Source organism: Manacus vitellinus, unplaced genomic scaffold (genome assembly GCF_001715985.3).
Source record: "Manacus vitellinus isolate BGI_N305 unplaced genomic scaffold, ASM171598v3 scaffold_28_pilon, whole genome shotgun sequence".
NCBI lineage: Eukaryota > Metazoa > Chordata > Aves > Passeriformes > Pipridae > Manacus > Manacus vitellinus.
Genome location: NW_021940122.1, coordinates 692,658 through 714,836, shown reverse-complemented (window position 1 = coordinate 714,836; position 22,179 = coordinate 692,658).

The following is a 22,179-nucleotide window of genomic DNA, read 5'->3' as shown; positions in this document are numbered from 1 at the left end:
CAGTAGTCATTTTTGCTGCCTTTGCGCTTCCCCTTCGCGCTTCTGGGAGTTTGCTGGGTTTTTTGTGGCCACTAAGAACAGGAACTTCTTCAGCTTTTGTCTGTCTGGGTTCTTCTCTTGATTTTTTTGGGTTTTATTTTTTTGGGGGGGTTGTTTGTTTGTTTGTTTGTGTTTGTTTGTTTGGGTTTGGGTTTTTGTTTGTTTTGTTTAGAGAGGTAGGGAGGTTTGCTCGTAAGCAAGTGCTGAGATTTCCATGCTGGAAATGGGCTGGAGAGCCTCATGAAGCTCCCAAAGGTGGTGAGGGTGTATGTAGGCACCTTCTAGTCAAAAACACCCCTTCAGGTATGTTTATTTTGATAGGAACACTTGCCCTGCAGATATGGTAAATGAAACACAATTGATGAGTCTTTAAACTTTTATTTTAGGGCAAGTTTTCCACTCAAATTTGTGTATTACCTGTGAATGCTGGAAAAAATGAGGCTTACCTGCACAGGGTACAAGATACTTGCCTTCAGATTCTTCTGAATATGTTCCAGGGAGTAGTTATACTTTGCAAGAGTTAATATTCTAATTATTTATCATAACAAGAATCAAAAATGCAACACTTAAAACCTTTGATGCTATTTTCTAAAGACAATTGCATTAAAGGAGTGCTTTTAAGTTTTGGTTCAGCAAGTATGTTTTCCATAGTAGTTTTCTTTGTGAGGATTTTTTTTTTTAATGGATTCTCCCTTTTTCCTAATATTTCATAATTTTTCTGTCTTTTGACTTTTAATAAAATAGGAGTCAGGAAAAACAGTACTAAAGCTTGTAGAGTATTTCAGTTTCCTTTTCTTTATATTGTAATTTATAGGCATATAGTGCAGATGTCTTCCTGTTGATTTAAAATGTTACTTTCTTGGGCACACATACAACAATAAAATTATATCAATGTCTTCCTCAAAGGCCGTTGTTCCCCTATGGCTTTAAGATATGAATTGGCAGTTACTTGCCTTAAGTGGATTGGAAACTTCTCATTTTACTGTAGGCTCTGTAAACTGCTCCCTTCCCTGTGTTGTTTTACATGTGGGTTTAAAATTCTTCTCTGGCAGGTATCTTTGTCCTTTTTTTTTGTTTGGATCTCAGCTTTCATAAGATTAAGTTGGTAGTGACTGCTCACTCTGTTGCTCTCTCTTGTTTGGTTGTGAATAAAGCAGAGGATCTGATGCTTTTTCTGAACTTGTAAAATCTTTGGTTCTTTCAGTTGTTTTGTTTCCATTGTTGTTGTGTCATTCCCTTCATATTCTGCACTCTGCCAAGAGCTATGATCTGTGAGTTCCACTTGGTAGCTGTCTGGGGCTGAGTCATGTTGTCTTGCAGTTCATCTGAGTACAGAGCCAGCAGGAGCAAGCAGCTTGGTTCCTTACATCCCTCTGCATCTGTATTGTGTTATTAAGAGTTCCCCAGTTCGATGGGGAAAGTGAGTGGTTTTCAAACAGTGTTTTTTTATGGCTGATGCTGTACAGTAAGTACAGATATTCTGGGAATTGCAGTCAGCGGGTCATGTGAGTGCATGTTGGAAGGAAGCCAGTAGGGAGAAGCAGGTGAAAGAGATACCTACATCTTCAGTATCAAGGCTATTAAAGATGGGTCAGGCTTTTTTGTGCTGTTTTGTGGAAGGACTACAAGATGCAGCATTGCTTTTGTGGTTTTAAGCACACATGGTGACAGGGCTGTTTAGAAGACAGCTGAGAGGTGAGGGTGAGAGAGGAGGAGCAAACAGCTGCTCTGTGAAGGTCAAGGCATGTGTTTCTTAGCACTGGAGATTATAAAGACTTGGCTTTCCCACTGGATCCATGGGGTGCATAAACATAAAGGGTGGTTGCTGAAGATCCTGGCCACCTGGAATATTTTGGTGCAGGCCAGCAGCAGTATGTTAATGTAGATGTCCAGCAGAACATGTGAGGATATTCCTACTGCCTAGCTTCAGGCTCTCTAACACGCTAAATTAAGGAGCTAGTCTGCCATGAATAGGTGCACTGAGAGGCCACAAAGTGTTTCAAAGCAGAAACCTAGGTCAGGTTCTTGGATTCTCTGAGAAAGAGCATCTTGCTGTTTGGTCTATATGCAAGGTGCATAGGTAAGTTTTGTGTCTAATTAGGCTCCAAAATTATATATATACAATTAAAATGCCTCCACAGATCTCATTTACTTATAAGCTCTCCAACTGTTTATTTTACTTCTCATTATAATAGAGAACATGACAGTTTGGATCTGTGTTTTATTCACTGTATGAAAACACTACAGAAGGGAAACAAGGTAAATCTGAGGCAACAGATTTTGAGAATTCTATGTTACATGAGACTGGTCCTCAGCCTAGTTAAGGTATTAAAGAGTCATGTAATGATGACATCATTAGGATGTCATCCAGGATTTGGTCAAATTCTGTAGTAAAATCTGTGGAGTGAAGGTGATTGTGAGTCAGGATGTGATAAAGGAATCAAGACAGTGTAAAAGAAGCCTTGTTTTGAACTCTTTAAGTCCCTTTGTAAAGTAGGAATTTCAGATCTGAGCATTTTAGTGAAAGGCAAGATCATGTGACTTCTTGAAAACCCCAGCTGCTTGGTAGGGAGAAAACAGATACAAGAGATTAAAATTGAAATAAGTTACATTCATCCATTGCAGTATTTTCCTATCTGTTAACTGGTTTGGGGTTTTTTTCCGGGGGGAGAGGGGGATAGTTGTTTGTGTTTTTGTTTTAGTTTTTGTTTGGTTTGTTTTTTTTTACTTTCCTGGTGACTCATTTCTCTGGAGTTCTTAGACAGCCTTATGAATGAAACTTCGTGTTGCTTCTCTTGAATGAATTCCATCAAAGAGCAATTGACAGTAGTTGGAAGCAAGAGGGATGTTTTGGTTTGGTTTTCTTTGTTCACCAGCTATTAAAATATTACTGATTTTCTGCAGTCTGTCAATACATGTGGTTTGGGAGCTTTTTTCATCTGTGTGTGTTTTTTGCTGTGGTACAAATGACTTTTTGCCCAAATACACTGAAACATAAGAACAATGAAGAGGTCAAATGTAGGTTTTATTTATAGCAACATAAATAAGATAAGGTTAATATAGTATACGATGTGCTGAGTTAAGGGATGTAGTAGCAATGCTTGTAAAAGCTTAAGTCATCTATTTCAAGGTTTGAATGGGAAGTGACTTCTTGCTAGTTTTAACACAGTAGTCAGGCTCTCGCAGCATCCTAAAAACTTTTAAAGTAATTTCTTTGTGTTTTGACTGAATGTGTACATATGTGATGAAAAGGCAGCTGTTCATGGGGGTGTAGCATTCTGCAGTGTCAGGCAGTGGTTTAATGGCTGAGCTCTGACAAGGTCACCCTCTTCTCAGCACCTGCCATCCCCAAGCAGAAAGCAGCTGGTCTCTCTTTGCTGGGAAGCTGAGACTTGTAAGGGCCACTGGAACCTGCTGGCATTTTGGTGCCCTACCTTCATCTGTTCTGTGAACACTTCAAACAAAACAACCAAACAAAAACAACAAAAAAGGAACCCACGTTCCACAACCCAAACAAAAAAAAAAAAAAAAGAAAAGAAAAAAAAGGAAAAGCTAACTATTGTAACAACAGATCTAGGACTATTTGCTTAAATACATTTTTGCTAGCCCATTTTTGATATGTATGTCTTGCACACCCTCTTCCCCTCGTATCCAATTATTTCATAGTCACCTGTAATAGTTGTTAAGAATATTCAAGTGGAGCAAATGGAAAATCCTTTCATGTTATTATTTTACAGTGCCCTCAAGGATGCTAGGCTCTTCAGATCTAAAAAAAACTCCTGTTGTTAAGCTGCAAGCCACTGTCATGGGTAACTTTTAATGTAGATTGCAATGTATTTACCTTTTTTTATTGTAGCAAACTGAGAGACAGAAAGCAAAACCAATCACCTGTGGCACTAAGTATTCTCTTACTGATAATTTAAGTTGCTATAATAATAGATGTTTTTCTTGCCTTAGTGGATAATTACTTACAGAAAATTGGTAGTAACAGTGGCAGTTTGTTGTCCAATAATTATCTGGTTAATTTGGCTACCTTTAACTATGTTTTCTCCATTTATTTAGCTTCTGTTTTTCATGGTCATCAAGTAGTCAAGCTTACTTTTGAAAAAATTTTGTTAGTAGTTTCTAGAAATGAAAAAATATTATTTTCACACGTGAAATGTGAATAGTGTAACAGTTTAACCCACTTTGCTGTTGAACTACTGTAAGAAATAAAAAAAAACATTCACTGCTTTTCAAAGTTTCCATACACTGTAAAAATCCATAATTACTCCAGCAGGCTGTTGTGGTACAACTGATGCTAATGCAGTGTTGCTGCGTTAGTTCCCTCTGCTGAGTAATTAAATCCTCCTTTCATCCTTGATTTGGAAGCTAAATTTAGCCCTGTCTGTACCTGTAAATAAAATGAACCAGGCTCTGCTCTCAGGCCCTGAGGCCTGGCAGGCTGGCAGAGGGCTGGTGGCCACCAGTCTTACTGAAATTGCACCACCTTCACCACCCCCTCACACCCCACATCCAAAACACCTGCATCCAAGGAATGACCTGAACCTCCCTGGGATTTGTTTAGGAAAACACCTGCTAACATGGGCCAAAACTGCTAGGGACTATCTTAATGATCTATCACCACATTCTGTGGTGTGCCTGGGTTGTTGTGGCTGTAGTAACCACACAGGTATAGTTGGAGTGCATATGAATAAACACGTGTGTGCATACACAGTGTAATAGGGGACGTTTCATCTTCATTAATTTTGGTTGGGCTTCAAATAATGAAATTATTTTCAACTGGCTTCTTGATGAGTGAACCCCTTAAGGGCATGCTGGCAAGAATTTTACTGACTAGGGCTCTTATGCTCACGTTTTCCAATCTTTCATTTGCACTAGGAGCAAATCAAGTATGATATTGTTTCCCATGCAAAATACAGCACAACCATTTGCTTGACTGTGAGTAATTAAAAAATGCATTCTCTGTTTGCAGAATGAGTATGAAAACTAATTGTGGGGCCAGGCCTGTGTTTGTGTATACACCTCACTAATGAGTTTGTTTGCTGTAAACTAGATAGCCCACTTCAAAACACATCTCCACCCTAATATATTGTATTAAAAAAGTGTGTCAGCTTAATTTTAAAACAACCTAACCCTCAGGGAGCAATTTTACTTGTGTTCTTCTGTCTCTTTTCTGTTATTAATTGCATCCATCTGCCAGAGCAGGTGCAAAGGCTTTAACTAAGTCCTATCATTTTAGCACTACCTCTTGTATTTACTTCATCTGTGTGATAGCATAAAAAAATCAATGTCTATATCTTTTTTTCTTTTTTTTTTTCATTATTCTCCTGTTCCTTTCAAGTGCAATGATCTTGGTTCTTCCCAGTCTTGATCTCATAAAACAATAGCAGCAAGCATTAGCTCCAACATCCTGTATAATATCCTGCCAGAATACAACCAGGTTTTCTTGTTCGACTTGAGAATTAGGAGGTTTTTGTTTTATTCCATTCAAATAGCTCTACTTTCTCCAAAATCTCTAAGTTTTTCAAATTGGGTTAGTGGTTGTAAAATACACCCAGGGACTTTGCATTGCCATCTTTCTCTGAAGTAACAGTTAAGCTTTGACAGGAAACAAGCCTGTATCTATGGAACACAGTTCAGCATCGAAAACACTTCCTCTGTGCTTTTGCAAGTTGAAATAACCTCAATTAGTGGGTTTGAACTCTATTACTAGCAGCTTTAATTGAAATAGTCAAATGAGATGCTGTCATGTAGCCTTTTTTTCAGTAAGCAATGTTTTCAGACAGCGTCTTATAGTTAAACAGGGAAATAATGCAGTGCGCAGAAATTGTAGCTTAATCATGATGATTTATTTCTTAAATTACTTTTTCTGTGACACTCGTGGTAGCTTCTAATGTTCTTGTCCATCCTTCTAAAATAGGACAACTTTTTGTGCTATAATCTGTTTGACTGTGAATTTGTGGTGTATCTTATTTCCTGTGTACTTCAAGGTCTACCAATATTGTTTGTGAGCAAAGACAGGAACCTTTTGTCTTTGACTGGTAAACATGTTGGATTTTTTTTTTCCCTCTGCTTACTTGCCTTCATTTAAAATAAGTTATTTTTTTCCATATATGCTTTTACGGAAAGTAAACCATATGTTTCGTAAGGCAAGTCTCTATTTTAATAGAACTGAGTAATTTTTGACCTTTTGCATAGGTCATTTGCAAACACAAACTGAATGCATTTGGTATTTGTAATTATTTTCTGCATGCTTCAAAGCATTCAGTTATTTTCAGACTGAGCTTATAAGATTTTTGCTGTTGCTCATTCTGCATAATGCAGTTGGTGACTGTATTTTGCTACTTCATTACAAGACTTTTTTAAAGAGGAAAATGAAAACAGTGAATCAGACTTCTGGGGAGAGGAATAAGTGATTTTTGCCTTTTGAAAATGTTCATTTTAATGCATCAAGAAGTCGTATTTTGAGCAACAGTGAATGCTACATCAAAATGTGCTTTTTCATTATTCTATTAATTGTGTTGTGTGAGAGAGTATAACATTTGTTTCCATTAAGTTTCAGATTAAGGCACGCTGTGTCAAATGAAATAAAAAGAGGTCAAAGTAAAGCTAATAATGAAGTGAAGCTTGAATTAATGTCTTTAGCTGAATTTCTTTCATTTTTCTGTCTAGTTTTCAATGTATCCAGTTTTACATGGATACATTGTAAACATTTACATTGTTTAGGCAGTCAGAAATTGTCAAGCAGAACACTGTGAACCTTGTATCAAAATGCACAAAAGTGGTTTTAATTAATAGAAGTGCGATTTTATTTTGGTTTGGGGTTTTTTCCTGTGCAGTTTTATTTACCTGTGTTTTTATTTTGTTCAGTTACCATTCACTTGCTGGTAAATGCAAAAGCAGCTACACTGGCTCACAAGCCTGTTGTGCCACTATTTTCCTCTCTCCTTTCTGTTATTCTTGCTTTTTTAGAAAGGGTCTGGTATTTTACAACTTTTCTTGAAATACTGTAGGGGACAAAAAAATGTCTTCTTATGTAGTTCAGTTCTTCTCCAACTCTTATTTCATCAGAACTGACGATGCTAAGACAATTTCTCTACCTATCCGCCAGTCATCCATGTTCAATGACAGCTCCTCATAGGCTTTATCCTGCTTTTGTGCAAATTAGCCAGACTGTGTTCCAGTGCTCACATTTTAAGGAATGAAGTACTCATGATTAAAGCCTTATATCTCTGAACAGCTGTATAATTTTGGCACCAGGTACAACACACGGTTGGTCCTCACTTTGCCACATTAAATGAAAATTTCTCTTCAGTTTTTCTATGTAGATATGAATAGAAGACAGTCTTCATAATATTTCCTATATTGTCCCTCATTTTGAAGTTTGGCTTATTTTTGTGTTTTTCTCTTTGTGAAAGAAAGAGTCTAAATGCCTTTTTTCACAAGAAATATTGTTAATATTCTTACATGTCAGCAGTGTGGATAGTGTGTCAGGCTTTACTTAGTCCTGTTAGAAGAGAACATCAGCTACTGAGTTTTTACTGTTTGATGTCTTTGTCCAAGACTACAAAGAAAGGCTGGAGGAAATAGGAAAGTCCTGTGTCTTGGAAACTTTTTTCATGTGTTTTTCTTTTATCTATAGCCAATGTATCCAGAATTTTGAAAAAAATATAGTGGTCTGATTAGATGCCTATTCATGAATCCTTGAAAAGGCAGGCTAAAAGCAGATATTTGGTAATTTCTGAAAATTTATGGTATTTCTCTTTTTGAAGGTGCATTGAGGTACAGAGTTGCTTGCTAATTCTAAAAACCTTGAATGCTTTCATCTGCTTGTGCCTGGTTTTCTGAAGTTGATCTGGAACAATCACTTCACTTCTGCCATAGGTACATCTCAGACTGTGTATTTTTCACGTGTAGCATGCTTAAATTTTGTCAGATTGAAGGGGAATAATATTGGCTCATTAACTCCTCAATTCCTCTGTACTGTATGAATTGGCTTTGGAATTGTTCTGTCAATAGGCTTTTGGATTACTCTTTCTAACTCAAGGCTATAACTGATAAGTGATGACATGCTCAGGGAGGGCTCAGTTGCACTGAGTGCTGGGGGGGTTGGGTCCATGTGCACAGAGCCTCAGCAAAACTCTCCCCATACTGTTCATGTGGATATAACATATTTGCTCCTTCCTTTGCTGTCTGACTTCACTAATACAGGTGAAGAGACTATATAGCTTCCAGGGGACAAAGTCCATATATTGGAAGGATTGATTGAAGCTTGGCTTTGGCTTCCAAAAGAGAACTTTAAAAGGCGTCTTCTGAAGAAGACAAATGCTTTAAAATAGAAAAGTTAATATATTCAGAGAACTTACTCCTTCTGGTGACAAACAGAGGCAAAGCGTAGTATTGTTCTTTTTTTGTACAATCTCAGTGCAATTTTTTGAGATGTATGGGAATTCTTACTACCTTTCTTCTTAGCTCTGTGGTCAGCTAAAGCAGTATAATGGCAGGAGTAATTCGCTTTGTAGACCCTGAATAAAGGCACATTCTGCTACTCCTAAATTCAAAGCTTTTCAACCTGATTTCTTAATCTTGCACAGCCTGATGACATAGTAAAGTCTACAGAGTTGCGCTGGCTTAGTTCAGCAGAGTGTCTGTTCCTGTACAACTGCCATATCTCCTGCCTGTGTAGAATATCTGTTTTAACTTTCTGGCACTGGAATTATAGGTTGTTGTGACTCTTATGGAAACTAGGCAGATCTGCACTTTTAGAAAGCAGAGCATGGTAGAGTGTTTGACAGAGTGCATACCAGTTCAAATATTTTAAAAATGTGGAACACTTTGTAAAGGAAAAAAATCATAATATGCATCTCTTTCTTTTTTTTTTCCTTTGGTCAAGGCTGAAAATATTCTCTTTTGGACTTACTTCCCTTGACTCTTTTGCTTTCTATATTTATTTTTCTTCCACTTGGCTAAATTATGCCAGTTGGATTTTAAATCTACCAAACATGATTATTGAGCACTGAAGCCTATGAAGAGTGTAGTTGGTTGAGCTGAAAAGCAGAAATACAGCAGGTAAACTGCTCAGAAATAAGATGATTTGGACAGTAAATAAATATTTTTAAAATCTTCAAGGAATGTAGTGATTATATAAACACTCTCTTGGAAAAAGTGTTCAATTCCAAGTCCTCTTGTGCTCCTGTGTGAAGGCAGAACTTTTATCTTCAGATGCAGTTGTACCCATGACCTCTGAAGGAGGATGAAAGGAATTGAAGATGGGGCAAAATAATGGGAGAGAGCCATCAGAAGATGCTCTAAACATCAAACCAAGATTGACATCTCTAGAAATACAGGGTTGTGGCTGTAGTTAAACACCTTGGTTTCACTGCCATTGTCATACGAACATCACCCTTGGGTCTTCTTCCAAGTACTCTCATGTGTTCATGATTTTGGATGAGTTGAGGGTTCCCTTCCACAGCCAGATGAAATGAGTAGAGTTGTCTTCAAATAAATGACATAGTATTTATACCAAGTACCTGTTCCTTATAGAGGTGTAGGTGAATAGTTTATTACAGATCAGCGTTGTGCTGGTAGCAGCAATGGTGTGAAAGCAGTATGTTGTGGAAGACTTCATACGGTTAAATCAAATGTATTTGTTTATTTTGTTTTCCAGTTTCTGAACCCTTCCTGGTAGGTACCACAGATAAAGCTAAACTGTATATACTAAGGTGTTGGTTTAATAAGATACCTATTTCTGTAAGAAAGAAATATGTGTTCTTCACTGTTTATGCAAATAGCACTTGATCTATTTCCAATTATTTCCAGCTTATCTGTCAGTCAGTTCAGCTTCTTTTACAAGATACTTTACCTTGATGCACTCTCAAGCTTTCTGCATTTTCACTTTGAGCAGCTTCTCTGGCATTAGAGAAGTCGCAGTTTACTTTTAAAGAATGCTCGGTTGCTGAGATAGCAAAATTTGATTGAATACTGGAGGCAATGCCTGGGAAGTGAGTTTTGAGCTCAAAAAATTTTATATTCTTTGTGAATATTTGCCTATAACTCCTTCATCCACTGAGTAGAACAGAAAAATGTCATGAGATTTTTTTGTTTGTTTTTTTTTTTTTTAATTGGGCCTCCCAGCCAAAATTTGAAATATTAAAATACTCTGTATAAGCTGCTTACGAATAAGAAGTAGAATAATAATTAGTCAGAACCTTGGCAATAGTTTAGAATCTAATCAATTAGCTGCAGTTACAACTCTTCTATGAAATGGTGTACCCACAAATGCAGTTGTTATGTGAAGCCTTGTTTGGATCTTGCTTGCGCAATTTTATTGTATTTTAGTGGAATTTTAATGAAATCATGGAAATAATCATGTCAGATTAGTCCAAACAAACAAGGAGTATTCTATTAGGTGGAGTTACTACAGGGTTATAGGAATACAAGTACCATTTGGTATTCACTCAGCTGATGTTCTTTTTCAGAACGATAATATTATAGAATCAGCATGAAAACCATTGCTACTAATTGCAACTACTATTTCACTGTATTGCATGAAGCATTTAAGCACCGTGTAGTCTGAGAGATCTAATTTTACATATTCTCAAAGCTTTTTTTTTAATGGTAGTCATTTTAATTATAAGAATATAATGGTACTATGATATTTTTAAAATATATTGAGCCTTTTCCAAGAGAGATATAAAATTAGAGTAAATTAACATTAGTGGGACTGTCTTAGTTTAAACCAAAATGTTAAATGTAGCTCTCCAGATCGTCTTGTAAATGGTCAAGTTTTGTGGATTTATGTCTTTAGCGGTGCTTAATCACTTTCTCTGTGTAGTGTTGTATTCATTGTCTCATTTTTCAGCTACTTATGTATGCTTAAGCTTCATCTGTATCCAAGTGTGTTGTTAAAATAAAGCTAAATTTTCCAAGGTGGTTAGCAGCATAAATGTAAAAATACATGTTTGCAAATTCTCAGTTGTTTGGGTCTCTCTGTCCACGTATGTATATGTGTGTGCAAGGTATAGAAAAGCAAATTTAGGCAACACCAAACATCTTGTTCATACAGGCAGAACTTTATCCTGTATAAAGTGGATATCTTTGGTTTCACAGTTTTTCCATGGATGAGCTTGAATGAACTTGCTTAAATTCAGCTTTAAATCTTGACTGCTTGGTTGTAGTTCTCAAAGGACATTTATAAAGTGGACACCGAGGACTGCCTAAAAATAAAACTAGTTCAATTTCTTTGAATTTTTTCTCTTTTTGACTTAAAATTTATCCATAGAGCCAAATAAGACAATTTCACCTTCTCCATGTACAGCAGGTGTGACGGAAAGAAATGATCTTTTTAAATAGCCATGACAGTCATAGTTATTGCAAAAGAGTGAATGAGGCAGAAAAATGAAAGAAATTAATTGGAAAAAAGACTAGGAACAACAATGACTAGTAGCATGATAACTTACAGTAAAGAGAAAATTACTTAAACCATTATATGAAAGCCATGTACTTATAAAAACTTGTAGTGGTAGTGCCCTACATTCTGTCCTTGCTCTACGTTATACTGGCATGAGAACTCAAGTCTGTGTTCACCATTAAAATGAAATTAAACCCCCTTTACTTATCAGACCTAACATCAGATCTTTGACACTTTTTGAAATCAAATTTTTTACTCACGAAAAGATGAATAAACCTTTTTTATAAATATACAAATCATGTAAGAATAGAAATCATCACTATGCAGATCTTTACATCTTGTTTTTAAGATGAGGAAGTTTACTTGTATCCTTAGGGTGCTGTATTCCTGTATTTGCCCTTCCTGAGAAGCCCAGTGAAGTCTTCTCCATAATGACTTCACTGATTATAGGATCATGCCTAGTTTTTACACAGATCAGAAAATACCATATTTCAAGTGCATCTAATTTTCTCATATGCTTTTGAACTGCACAATTTACTAAGATCTTGAGTCTGTCAAATTCCCACCAGCATTCTTAGTTTGTCTTGTTCATTATTTTAATTAAACCTATTTTTCATGACAATACAAGGGACAAGGGGGAAATAATTGCCCATCAAAGTGAATTTTTTTTAAGTAGTTAGACTCAGCAATAAATAATTAAACTGTTTAGAAGAGAACTTCAGTAAAAATCTAAATCCACTTTGAAGTATTGGAAAAGGCATAGAAGGAAGGTCTGCCCTTTGTTTCTGTCACTGTTTGTTCTTTTTTTCTTCTATGCCCTTTTCTTCTCGGCTCCCCAGAGGCCTTTGCTTACAGTGTGATGGTGACATTGTGTGTATCACAGAAAAGCAAATACAGTAGTTCAGTTGTAATCTTTGCTCCTACTGCCCACGCAGATTCATGAGCTCTCTTCCCTTAACTTTGTGTATTCGTAACTGGAAAGCTTGGAAGGACAAATAAGATAGAAAAGGAAGCTATGTGCCATATTGAGTGTCTGATATTCCTTGTTTTTCAAAGGTGACAAAAAAATGTAACCCTCCCCCATAAAAACAGAGTTGAAATGGTCCCTGCCAGGTTCCTAATGATTTTTCCTGGAGAAATGTTCTGGCTTAGGTTTTACTTCTACTCGTCTGTTGTCTTCCTGCCTAGCCCCCCTAATCTCCCACATCAGTCATAGGCAGAAAGTGGTGAGCTTTCTGTTCCCTGAACTGGATTATGGAATTATGCACCTGCTGAACAGGAGGTACTGTATTGATATTGTTGAATAGGAAGCAAGAGACTCAACTATGACTAAAGGCATTTCTGTGGGTGGGCTTGCCTCTGTGTCTTCACAGGGCTTTGGATTCCATAGCAGTATGTCTAATGAAAAAGAAGAATAAGCAGGAGAACTGAGCTCACTTTTCTGCAGAGCATTTATCTGGAGCACCTTTCTTGGGTGAAGCCCTGCTGTGGGCTTGCAGCTCCTAGGATGCATGCTAAATGGTGGTGGTCATTGGTGGTCAGACACAGTGTGAGAACTTCACTGTGCAAAACCTGCTGTCTCTGATTGTTTCAGATCATTTTGGTATTAGTCAACTGGCTGTTCAGGACAACTCAGATAGAAAATCTAATCTGCAAAAGATGTTTACTGTAACATCCTGGGAACCATCTCAATGCCCAACACTTAGTGCTTTCTTTTTGTGTGTGGTCAAAGTTTCCAAAATATATGGGTCTCTTCAGGGGGCATATATTTCTATCCATTATTTCCTGGTGCCAGTGTGAATGCTTTAGCTTCAGAGGGACTGAAAAGCCTTTTTACCCTAGTGGGTGACATTTTCATACAATTGAATATGCAAAGCTGAGGTGTTGCATTGTACAAGAGCATCTAGATCCACAGAAGTCTGCTGGAATGAATAATAGAGCATGTCCACTGTGGACTGTGATGAGACAGTTGCTTGTTATTGTGTGAGACTGGATGTACCACTTTCTCCACTATGAACCTGTTTACTAGGCACTTTAGGCATCAGAAAGAAATGCTATAAGCATGATTGCAAACTGTCACTGCAAAGTGTCTGTTAGAGTCCAGAAAATAAAATTAGAAAGAAATTTTCTTCATGTTGAAGGCAAGGGCTATTGAAATTCATATAATGTAACCATTCTAATACACGTGGTTATTGAGAGAGAAGGATTGTATAGTCATGCTATTTCTAAGCTATTTTCAAACAAGTCTGTCTCCGTTTCCTGACTGCATGAGTTTGAGAGAGCCTGTAAATAGGTTGCCTGAGGTGGGGTGCTTGTCTTGTGTCTTTTTACTTGCTGCTTTCACTGGTCAGTTTAGCTGTAACCCTATGAGTTCTTTAAAAACAGGAACAAAAAAGGGCTCTCGCATCTGTATCTGCAGTTCTGCACTGTCTACCTCTGCCGCTCCAAGGCCAATACAGCTGGCCCATTGAGAACTGCTCCAGGGAACTCTTCCTCTAATACTCTGCAGTCCTCAACCAGCATGAGTTCAGTATTTCCTGAAACAAAACTTCTTTGCTCATTTCAAAATTAATCTGTTTATTTTATGGGTGATGGATCTTTGAACCAACCGCAGCTGATAACAAAAATGAAGAAAGCCCAGATACTTAGCATCATATTGCTGGTTTGCTGTGTATCTGTTCCTGCACTTTTGAAACACATGAGCACCTTCTATTCACTTAGCCGTGGTGAAATTCGCTTCCAGGAGAGACCTTTCTCACTTCCTTCTGGGCTGGCAAGAGTTTCTGAAGTTACTATCCTCAACACTGCTGCTCTGTAACAAAGGCAGGTGTGTGGGTGGCTGACTTCTGTGAAGAGGGAAGCAGCCCCTGGTAAGGTAACTACGTGTGTGCTTTCAACTGGATGCCCCTGGAAGGCATTCATGGGACACTGCCTGAGAGTAACCTGCTCCATATACAGGCAGACAGCGGGGAATGAGAGAGGTGCTCAGTTTTGTTGTTTAACAGTGTTGTCTCTGCCAGTTTATGCAGGAATAGAACAGAAGGTTGTCTTGAGAGAGCTACTTTTTCTTCAAGTTTCTATACTAAGCTGAACAGCTATCTTTGATTCCAACCATCTTTTTTTTTTTTTTTTATGACACCTAGAGATAAGGATAAAGTGCATTCCCAAAACAGAGGAATTGTGCGGTGCGTGTTCCAGAGCTGTAAAATTTCTTGAAAGCTTTGGGATGCTAACCTTGTGAAATCTCAACTTTGGTAAAGTTGAATGCAGGAACTTGCCAGCATTCACTTTTTCAGTTGTTATTGCTCTGTTTATTGATCTTTTAAGTATTGCATATTGGATGCAATCTGTTTAACTTTTAACCTCCATGGGGTATGATAGTGTTTAAATCGCCCAACTTGCTTAACAGGAGGACAAAAGAAGAGAGGGGAAAATGAGCTTGAACAGCAGGGCAGGCATGAAGACAACAAATTTAGCTGACTTCTAGAATTGCAGCTGGAATGTTGTGGAATTTGATACAGATGGAAAATAGAAGTCGAAAAGCACAAAATTTCCAGTGTGGGTGCCATTTTGAGTAGGCTGTGTGGGTGGAGAATGGTGCTAAATGCCAAGCAGGCAAGTAGAACCGAGAGTCTTTCCAACTAATAACAGACAGCTAGCAATGGGGGGAGAGGGGGCTGGGGAAGTGGTTTAAATATCTCAGTGCAGCTGTTTTGTCATAAATCACTAATACTTACCGGTAAAGCTCAGCTCATCTGCACTTGCTACTTTCTTGTCCATAGAGTTCTTTTCCACAGTAGTTTCAGCATTATTTTTATCATATCCCTGTTTAATGTCTTGCTGTGTGTAACCAGATGGTTCATGTGGCTCTAAATCTTTTTTTGGTCAGACTGTATGACATACAGCAGGTCAAAAGTGGGTTTGAGTATTTTGGTTAACTACCATTCTTCAGTATGAAAGTAGCATTACTTTTAAGAATGAAGTGCTGTTCCTTACAGAGTGGGCACATAATATTAGTGTTAGTGGACATCTCTGTTCCTGCTTTGTTCTCAGATTGTCGGTCCAAGTTCTGATGCTTTGTTTTGGCATCAGGCCTAGGTCCAGGAGCAGATATTTTCATTTGCTCCAGATGTATTTCCTGTATGTTCACGTGACTCTCCTTTAAAAAAAGAATGAACATGCAGCAAATAATTCATAATTTTTAAAAAAGGTTTTCCCTCCAGTAACTTTTAAGAGGCAGTTCCCTGCCTTGAGACACATGACAATATTTAAGCTGTCTGATACGTTATCATACAGAGGAAAATGAGAAGGGCAAAGTTATTCTGCTTGATAGTCACTAAGTATTGAGAGTATCCTTGTCTACCTGTCAATTAAAGATGGTTCCCAAATGACCTGAAAGAATCTGTTGTTCAAAATGGACTTGTGCCTCTTTGATGGCAGAAATCCTTTGTAATAAATGGTCCAAAACTTTTCTTCCCTCATGTTAGGTTTTAGATGAAGCTGCAAAAGGTTTTGAATATTTGTATGAATAATAGTTCTGGATCAATTTGGAACTAAGTGAGGGTCATTATTAGCAAAAAAAGTGTTCCTTAATTTTTCAGAAGAATCCTACTGATAAAATGCAGAGCACTTCTGTTGTAATGCAAACAATTTAACTCTATCTGTGTGTGTAGGAAATGGGGTATAAGGGTTGTAATCACTTGGTTTTATCATTCTAGGAGAACCCTTTTGTTAGTTTCCAGCTTCTGAGAGGAATGTTGTAGTTCCTGCAATCCTGTCCTCTACAAAAGACTACAAGAATCCCACAGGGTAATATTTAAAAATCTACTTTCAACTACAGCTGGAAAATACTAACTTTTTGCATACTAAGTATGCTATATGTAGTGCATACCAAAAGTGGAAATGACTCAGTTCAACAAAGTTCCCAAGTTTTTTGGTGGTTCCCTTCAGAGAGAACTGACACTGCAATGTATGTGGTAATTACCTCTGTGAAAGAAGCAGACGTGTTCTTGTGTTTGAAATTTAGTATTTGAGAGCAATGTTGGGTGTGAGGTAGTAATTGGGAAGCTATTTGGGATGCAAAAGCAGGAAATGGGGATGTCTTTATATAGGTAGAAAGCATAACCATGTGTTGTTGTTCATAAATAATATTAACATCAAGTTTTCATTTCACTGAATTTTAAATTATAACTAAAGGGCTTCAAGAAAGGAGGTCGTTTCTTCTTTTACCCTACACATATGTAAAGGATTTGGAATGCAGTCCTGGTGCTTGCAAGTTTTCCCACTGCAGCTGGGGGAGAGACGTCATAATGCTGATGTCTGTTCACAACTGGTTGTGTTTTGAAATCATAGCCCAAGCAAAGGGAAATGCATAGTTTTACCACCTCTCCCAGCCATCGTCACAAGAAACACTGACTAAGACACACCTGTGAGTCAGAATTCCTCTAACTTCCTTCCTGCAGCCTCGTAGTAGTAATTTACCTCTTATTTCACCTATAACCTTTACTGCTGTTCTCAACCTCTGCATTGTCTCTCTTAATCTGAACAGGCAGCAGAAGTGAAACTAAGCTATCTCTTACTGTCCTCATCCAAACCATCTATTCTGAAAAGAGGGCAAACAGTCAGAAAAGTACTCTGTTCCTCTGTGCTTGAAGGCAAAATTTGAGTAGACAGTAAAGAATTATAAAGGGACTTCTCTTTTTCTCTGAACTGATAAGTAACCAGGTCATAAGCTACATAAACAGGAACTGTACTGAAGAAAATCAAAGGTCACAATGTTTCTTAAATGCAGTGGAGAATCTTACACAAGCTGCTTTGCTGAAGGATAGTCCTGTGGTTTATTTAAATTAGTTTCCTTCCCTCTTGTTTCACAGGCAGTTGTGCTGTTGACAGGGCCTCTGTTGTTGCATTACAGTTTTACTTTTCAGAACATGATCCACTATTGATTTTTAATATCCTCTTAAAAGCAATAACTCTTTCAGCTTATTTTTTTTCTAACATGAGCCATTTATTTTGGTGGTTTTCTTTTTTGGTTGTCTGCCTTGGTTCCTCTGAGGGGCCTGATAGAAGTGCTGAATTACCTGTTTTGCCGAGATGTTTCAAGCTGCATAACTGAAATAAGAGATAATTTCAGAAGAAAAATAACATCTTTGCATTGATTATTGCAATGGTAGAATACCTAATTAGACATGCAGACAATAATCTCTAATAAGTGGAAAAAAAGTCCACTCTACAATATGTTTAGACATCAGTAAGAAATGAAATGAGTTAACAACAGGAGAAACAAATGGTCTGTGGTTAATTCAATCACTTCCTTTGCTACAGAAAAGCAATCATCATGTTTTAGAAGGCTTATTCAGATGTGACGGGGACAACCCCTAAGCAACAGTAGCAGGAATATCCACCGCTAACCATTTCCCTTTGCCAGTTTTTATTCCAGTCCTGCAATTGTTCTGCTCACAAAAAGGAAATATGAAAGACTGTTTTGTTTGAGCAATGACAGTTGGACTAAATGTTCAAAAGTACAGCTGCTGAAACTTCTTAGAGATTTAAATTTCTATTAAAAATACTCTATAAGAAAATGCAGCATATGTAAGATAACTGGCAAACCTTGTGCCAAAGTTGTCTTTTGCTTTTCTGTTATTAAGCACAACCTGCTTCAAGCTGGGGAATACTGGAATAAGAAGTAAAGGTGTTAAAATGCTAAGCACCTTTTGTTTTAAGAGAACAGTGGGACAGAATAAGAGAATTCTAGGCAAGTTTTGGTTTCTTAAAATTCAGCATGGTTTCAGCATCCATAACATATGGATCTGATTTTGAGTCAGATGAAGAGATCAGAAAACTCAGTTAAAAAAAAAAAAAGAAACATTTTATCATCTAACCCAAAATCTAGTAATTATAGTCTGAGGGTTTGGTCCTGGCAGATCTGAAACAACTCTGATCCTGTTTCAGTATCAAGTCTGAATTTGGCTGTTGTTCAAAATACAGATTAAGAGAGTCCATCTGTGGCAGATTTTTCATTTTAAACAGCTTATTCATAACTTGATAAGTAGAGTCATTATTTCCTCTTCACCCCACATGCCAGGGGTTTTGTATTGTGTGGACATTTCATTGTGCATTAACTTTTTGGACACGAAAATGTCCTGTTTAAATTTGTGAATTCACTATGCAGAACTGTTCTTTCTCTTTTTAACCAGTTGAAGCATCTCTGCAAGCATTTAGGAGTAAAACCTTAAACTGTTTTTCTTTGTAAACACTTAACTCTTAACAGCTTGTTGAAAAGTTTGGCATTGTTGAGCAAACAATTCTTCGATATGTTCTGCTTAGGTTGAGAGACAGTCTGCCTGGATTAGATATTAATTCAGGACTTCTTGCCTTCAAAGTCTTGTCTTCCTGAGCAGTTGATACAGTCTTTGCTTACCTGATATCATCATCAGTGGGCAAGAAATTTTGCAGTAGGTGATTGCAACCCATTCACCAATGACGCACACTGAAGTGGCTCAAGAGGAATAGACCAAAACTACGCAGTTTTCAAGGTAAAAAGGGCAGAAGAGTCAGGGACTAGGAATCCCAGAGCAAAAGTAGCTTCTGTAATGCAACATGATGTCTACTGCTGTGGTGCTCTGTCAGTGGATACTAGTCACATCTTTATGACATTTAATGAAAGTTTTCAAAGAAGCCTCTTAATCTGATTACTAACAAAAGATCAGCACTTTTGCTAATGGTAACAGGCTTTCAGTGTAGCATCTATGCACTGCAAGAAGAAAAATGCATTGTTCGGTAGTCTGTGTTATAGATATGTATAATTAGCTGTATTTCCATCTTTGGACAGAATTTGGATCTTTATTCTCTTTAATCCCTCTACGAGATATTTTTGCCAGTTACATTCTATGATGATTTATGATAAGCTTCTAGCATTTGTAGAAACTCTTTTCTTAAGCACCTAGTTATTGTCTATAGTTAAAATGGTTTGGTTTGGTTTTGGTTGGATGTTTTTGCCATAAGCCATGAAAATCTGCTAGGACAGCTACTCAAAAGCTGTGAAACAGAACTAAATTCAGGGGAAGAAATAGAGTAGTTTCTGGTTTTTGGGTTTTTTCAAGTTACATTTAATTTAAAGGCTAACATACCGAATCTCCAAGTGTAGGTGGAAATACTGAGGGCAAGTGACATGAAGTAATAGATCATTATCATCTATAATCTCTTCCAAGCACATCTTCTGTCAGGTGAGTAATGAGTTTGCAAGAAGTCTGTCAAGTGCAGCATAAACTATGAACATGGTTCAGTTAAAAGGAGGTATATTGTATTAAAGAATACATTTCACATGGGTATTTATAAATATATTTATCAGATTATATTCCTTTAGTAAGCTATTTGTAATAATTCATCTTCTATGTTATTGCTGTTTGTTTTATTAACAGACTGTCTCTACACCTGACCTCATACACTCTGTTAAACTGAATAAGAGTCTGCATTACTAGCAGCAGGAGTGGGATTGATAGTCCATTCTCTCTCTTCCCCTTTTTTTGACATTTACCACTAAAATTTATATGTTTTGTAAGCACCTCAGATATAAGTTTTTGACTGCCTTCTGGCCAGTCTACTTTCAAATAAGCCTCACAGGATCTGTAATCCACATTACATAGACCATTAATGGATGGAATTCTTTTCAGAAGCAGGAAATGGTAGCAGCTGAATAGGAACATATTTTTCACTATACCAGAGGTTCAAAGCATACTTTCAATGCCCTAGCATGTTTTCCTGTTTGTATTTTTATTTCTGTAATTTATTTACATGCTTTTGAAATGAGCTTGTGCATGATTTTCTCCAAGAATTGAGCCACCAACTATTTGGGTCAAACTCTTACCTGTAGAAAGTATTTCATCATGGCTGCATCCTTTTCAGGATAGGTATATACAACTTAGCAGGCAAATGTTTAAAAACCCTTAATTTTATTGCATTTGGAAATATAAGTCTCTGTGAAGGTGACTTACAATCTCGAATGATTAGAAAGTGGCAATGGTAATCCACTGAAAGTAAGTGTAGCTCATTTTTCTATATATAGAAATTATATATATGTAGTATTTTGATGACTCTGAATATCTTAAAGTATCTGACAACTGTGGAAATCTTGTGGTTTCTTTTGCCACATATGTTGGACAGTATCCCTAATGAGGATTGTAGTCATTGCAAATTCATGTTCTAAATAATTTAATCAATCTCTAGCGGTGTGGCTTCATGAAGATCTTAACTTAGATTTTGAAAGATGCCTGTGGTTACTTTTCAGAAGTTGACTTAAATTTGAGAGCCTCAGGTTGCCTTTACAAATAGGAGTTAGAAGCCCCTATTGTGTCCTTTCTGTTAGGTGGTTTATAGGAAGCCATGCGTGGGTGTTCCAAGCTAACCTTATAAAAGAATTTTCTATGATGTATTCCAACTATGTGCATAAGTTTGGACTGGGACACTTAGATGCAGGAAATCACTGATGTGTTTGCAGGATTGACATCTAGAGGAAACAAGAAAATTGGGAACATATGGTGAACATAGTTCTAGCTCTTTGCTGGATCGTTCCTGTGAAAGATTAATATGTCAGTGTTATTTACAGGGAAGAGAGTGTTGCCAATCTCTCTTGGTCATCCAGTAAAACAAAGCATGTCTGTCTCTGTGCTATAGAGGTGAGTGAAGGAATTTTGCAGCCTGCACCACCAAACCCAATCCAACTGCAATACTACAAATCATTTCCACTGCTAAAGTCTTTGCTTCTTTCAAGGACTCTGTTCCAGTGTCACCTTAAGCATAATAAGGCCTGAAAAACATAACTGATTCTTTTCCAATAAAAATGTCTTGTTGTCCCTTTTTTGGGAATGCTATAAGGAAGTATGCTGTGTATAAAAGGACTTCCTTCCAAATTTAAGCAGGAAGAGAAGTACAAGTTTGTATACAAGGATGGAATTAACTGCAAACTTTCTTTTCCTTTCTTCCTCCCCTTTGTTTTTTGTTGTTTTGTTTTTAATTCTGTAGCTGGCATCAAAATGGCAGCAGGAGCAAACACATGTTTCTGTGTATTAAGAAAAAGGGAATGGGAACTTGAGGCATCAGTGTACATTCTTCATAATTTATCAAGACAAAGATCAAGGCAGTTTAAGATCTGTGTTCAGTCTTTAGTGCTCTTCATGAAGCTGCTTACAAAGGGCTTCCTTTTGTTTTGCTGCAGTATAATTTTTAATGCTGCTGACACACTTGGATGCTGAAATTCAACCTCTGGTCATTCACAGAGCAGATAGACAGCTGCAGTTGTGTTTTCTTGAGACTGTTCCAGAAGTTATACTTCTCCCTGACCTTTGGGGACCACTTATTTAAGAATGTGGAGAACTTGGTGTCAGTATTTATACAATCCTTGGACTCTTTTCTAAGGTTATGCAAAATGTCTTGGCAGCATTGTCATAGCAGCCACCTCTCACTTGGAACTGAACAATGATCATCAATTTTACACACAGCTGCTTTTTCTTTCAGACTTGTAGAGATTGGAACTGGTGACCTGTGGGTAGAAATGCTTTGTATGCCAGTATTGATGTGCTTATCTAAAAGGTAATTTTATTAGAGTATAGTTGGCAGTGGCAGTGCAGGGAGGTAATTTCATGCTTAATTTTGACAGTTAAGTTAGGTGCCTATTTCTTTCAAGTCAGGTGGGGAGGGGAGCTGGGCTCATTAATTTAGTTTTCTGAATT